Source organism: Carcharodon carcharias, chromosome 15 (genome assembly GCF_017639515.1).
Source record: "Carcharodon carcharias isolate sCarCar2 chromosome 15, sCarCar2.pri, whole genome shotgun sequence".
Taxonomy (NCBI): Eukaryota; Metazoa; Chordata; class Chondrichthyes; order Lamniformes; family Lamnidae; genus Carcharodon; species Carcharodon carcharias.
The window spans coordinates 29,202,284-29,206,560 of NC_054481.1; the positions used below are offsets into that span (position 1 = coordinate 29,202,284).

At 51.4% G+C, this 4,277-nt stretch overlaps 1 protein-coding gene across 1 annotated transcript in view; it reads right to left on the reverse strand.

The window, feature by feature from the left end:
• LOC121288031 (coronin-7-like) overlaps positions 1–4,277 on the reverse strand; it is a 174,754-nt gene that overhangs the window by 66,941 nt on the left and 103,536 nt on the right. The gene's annotated exons all lie outside the window — the stretch shown is intronic.

A 4,277-nucleotide genomic window follows, 5' to 3' on the forward strand; every position in this document is an offset into this window, starting at 1 on the left:
TATCAGGGCTCTGGACTGTTTTGTTACACAGCCAGGTGTTATCAACTGAGAAGGGTGATGCTTGGAAACAGGAGACTAGCTGGAGTGCTGACAGTGCAGAGAGGGAATGATAGAAGGTGTCAAGCAAGTTGTAGAACACAAGTTAATGAATCAGGCACTTGTACCACCAAGGGAGGGTGGCAAGATATATCAAACTTGGAAATGCAGCCAAGACTGGACCAGGGACAGATGGTCTGAACTATCACAGCAACTATAGAGATACTGTTCCCCTTACATCAATATGCAGGGCTGAGTTCAAATTCCAGCCTCCCACTTATATCAGAAATAGCACCAGAACTGGGAGGGATGAGGATGCAAGGGACACTGCTGGGCAGGGGGGAGGGCACAAGTATCAAGACCAACACCCATCTATAAATTGCAGGGGGCCTATCCGAAATCTACAAACACTCAATCCAAGCTGCACTTCCCAAAGTGCAGGGCAGGCTCACTCAAATTAGGTTTATAACACACTGCTAACATAATAAAATGACCTGAAGCACTCTGAGGTGAGAATTAGTGGCAAGCAGGGAAGGGAGAAAAGTGAAGAGAATTAACCCAAAAGACAGTTAAAGATAGGACTTAAGGAGAGAGAGATAGATACACTGGTATGAGCGAGTGAAAGAACTTGTATTTCTATAGCTCCTTTCTTGATCTTGGGTCCCAAAGTGCTTTAGTTAATGAAGTACTTTACAACAGTGACTACACTTAAATAATGCTGGAAGGACAGCAATATGATAATGACCATATAATCCATTTTAGTGATGGTGGTTGAGGTGGTTAGGACAACAGGGAGAATTCACATTTTTCAAAATAATGCCGAGAGGTCTCTTGCATCCACATGAGCATGTCAGTTTAACATCTCATCCGAAGATGGCACCCCCAACAGTGCAGCACTCCCTCACTTCGGCACTGGAGCATCAGCATAGATAATGGGCTCAATAACCTTCAAGTTTTCCACTGTACAGTCTGCACTTTGAACATGCTGTCAGGATGAACACCATAAGCCCGTTTTTAAAAAAATTAAAGTCCTTTTTTGCATTCTCCCACCAACCTCCATCGATACTTGCTACCCTGTTTCACAATGTGCAAGCTTCACTTATCGAGATTAATGAGATTTTGAGGAAATTTCATAGTATAAATAATAAAGTTGAATCATCACCAGGCCTAGTCACCCCTGCCATGCCAGTGTCTGAATTTGTTCAGAGCTGGCAAATTTCAAACTGCAGCTGGCATAGGAGGAAAGTTCCAAGCCTGGATTCTCTGCTTCATTCAGAAACTTCTCTTACTTTAGTAGATCACCCTGTGACCTTTCCCCCCCACAACCTTCTAACTCCAGGCAGCAAGACAGGTGCTGTTGGAATGCATTGGGTTTTTTTTCCCACTTGTTGCCATGGGGATTAGGCCCAAGGCCCAGGAACCGGCTTGGCCAATTCTTTAATAAAACACCTGCACTTTGCAGGAAGGAGACTTCTATAGAATTAGGGCACAAACAAGCGAGCTAATAATGGGATTAGCAGTGTCCTGCTTTAGGACTTTAGTAATTAGATTATTTAACCAGCTCAACCCAGCTGCCTTAGCACAAGCCTACAGCCTTGAGCAGTCAGAGAATTGTGTAATCATCTTAGGATATTTTATGCTTGATAAATACTGGTAAGCAGGTTTCCAATCTGCTACAAGGTGCATGAGACCAGCAGCAAACACTTGCATTTATAATGACAAAGTAAAACGTCCCAAGATGCTTTTCAGGAAAGACTTTTCAAACAGAATTTGACACCAAGGCACAGCAGGAGATATTAGGACAGGTGGTCAAAAGTTTAGTCAAAAGGGGTTGGTATAAGGAGTATCTTTAAAGGAGGAGAGTTAGAGGCCGAGAGGTTAAGGGATGGAATTCAGAGCTTGGGTCTTAGACAGAGTTACTCTGTGCTCTGCCACATGCTCGCTGTGTCCTGCACAGCTTTTATTTCACCTTGAAATGAATCTGTTGCTGACTGGTGTTGAAGCGAAGCATTCTTTTGCTTATACAGAGGTCATTGTCTAATTACAACTGGTCTTGATTTGGCCGCAGGCTACACACCTGATTTCTATTTCCCACTGTCACAGGAGTTTTCAGAGTGCCAGTAATTAAACCCAAGTGATTTGCAATTTCATTGTTTCAAAGATTTGCTTAGGGATTTTGAAGAATACTCGAGACAGGTCTGAAAATCAGGAAATGTTTCCACATTTAATACTCCCCAGGTAAGAATTCTTTGCTGCGGTGTGTTTGAGGAAACTCTCATGGAAGAAATGAGACATGATAGAAACTTCTTAAAGAGAATTGTGATCCCATTGGTTTTAGCTTCTTCAACTGGTACAGAGTTAAGAGTTCTCTTTCAATATTTATATACGCTAACAGGATTAATGATGATCTTGCAACGTAGCAGGTTAGAGACTAGCTCAGTGGCAGTAATGAAGGTTATATTCAGTGGATTAGTGACAAGCACACCTTGGTAACCAATGCCAGAAAGAAATATTATTCATCAGGTCTCTGAAACATGTTAAAGTATTTCAGATGCAATGTGTTACTCTGAAGAGCTAGCATAGCAGCCATTTTGTGCACAATAAGTTGTCAAAAACAAGGAAATAAATGTGCAGTCCATGTTTTTGGAGATCTTGTTGAAGCAGTTATGTTATCCAGGAAGCCAGACTCTCTCCCTGTACTTCTTATTTGGCTGTTGGATTTTATTTTCCTGACCTGCTGTTATACATCTCATCCGATCAGAACCTGTTGATTCAGAGACGAAAGGAATACCAACCGAGGCAATGGGCATTTCAATGTTAATGTGTGTAGAATGTGTGATTTGGCCATGAGCCAAAAGTTTTTCCTTTTCTTTTTGAAAAGAAAACTCTGTTCACTAACGATTCTGTTTAAACTTAGGTATACTGTTTTTATTGAGAGGGGAGGGAAAGGGGGGGGAAGAGAGGGAAGAGAGGAGAGGAGAGGAGGGGGAGGGGGGAGGAGGAGAGGGGGGTGGGGGGAAGAGGGGAAGAGAGGAGAGGGGGGAGGGGAGGAGAGGGGAGGAGGGGGGAGGGGAGGAGAAGGGAGGAGGGGGGAGGGGAGGAGAAGGGAGGAGGGGGGAGGGGAGGAGAGGGGAGGAGGGGGGGAGGGGAGGAGAAGGGAGGAGGGGGGAGGGGAGGAGAAGGGAGGAGGGGGGAGGAGGGGGGAGGGGAGGGGGGAGGAGGGGGGGAGGGGAGGAGAAGGGAGGAGGGGGGAGGGGAGGGGGGAGGAGAGGAGAGGGGAGAGAGGGAGGAGAGGGGGGAGGAGAGGGGGAGGAGGGAGGAGGGGGGAGGGGAGGAGAGGGGAGGAGAAGGGAGGAGGGGAGGAGAAGGGAGGAGGGGAGGAGAAGGGAGGGGGGAGGAGGGGGGAGGGGAGGAGGAGGGGGGAGGGGAGGAGGAAGGGAGGAGGGGGGAGGGGAGGAGAAGGGAGGAGGGGGGAGGGGAGGGGAGGGGGGAGGAGGGGGGAGGGGAGGGGGGAGGAGAGGAGAGGGGGAGGAGAGGGGGGAGGAGAGGGGGAGGAGGGAGGAGGGGGGAGGGGAGGAGAGGGGAGGAGAGGGGAGGAGAAGGGAGGAGGGGAGGAGGAGGGGAGGAGAAGGGAGGAGGAGGGGAGGAGAAGGGAGGAGGGGAGGAGAAGGGAGGAGGGGAGGAGAAGGGAGGAGGGGGAGGGGAGGAGAAGGGAGGAGGGGGGAGGGGGAGAAGGGAGGAGGGGGGAGGGGGAGGAGAGGGGAGGAGGGGGAGGGGAGGAGAAGGGAGGAAGGGGGAGGAGGGAGGGGAGGAGAGGGGAGGAGGGGGAGGGGAGGAGGGGGGAGGAGGGGGGAGGGGAGGAGAAGGGAGGAGGGGGGAGGGGAGGGGGGAGGAGGAGAGGGGGGGAGGAGAGGAGAGGGGAGGAGGGAGGAGAGGGGGGAGGGGGAGGAGGGAGGAGAGGGCGGAGGGGGAGGAGGGAGGAGAGGGGGGAGGGGGAGGAGGGAGGAGAGGGGGGAGGGGGAGGAGGGAGGAGAGGGGGGAGGGGAGGAGAGGGGGGAGGGGAGGAGAGGGGAGAGGGGAGGAGAGGGGAGAGGGGAGGAGAGGGGGGGAGGGGAGGAGAGGGGGGGGAGGAGGGAGGAGAGGGGAGGAGGGAGGAGAGGGGAGGAGGGGGGGAGGGGGGGAGGAGGGAGGAGAGGGGGGAGGGGGGGGAGGGGGGGAGGAGGGAGGAGAGGGGGGAGGAG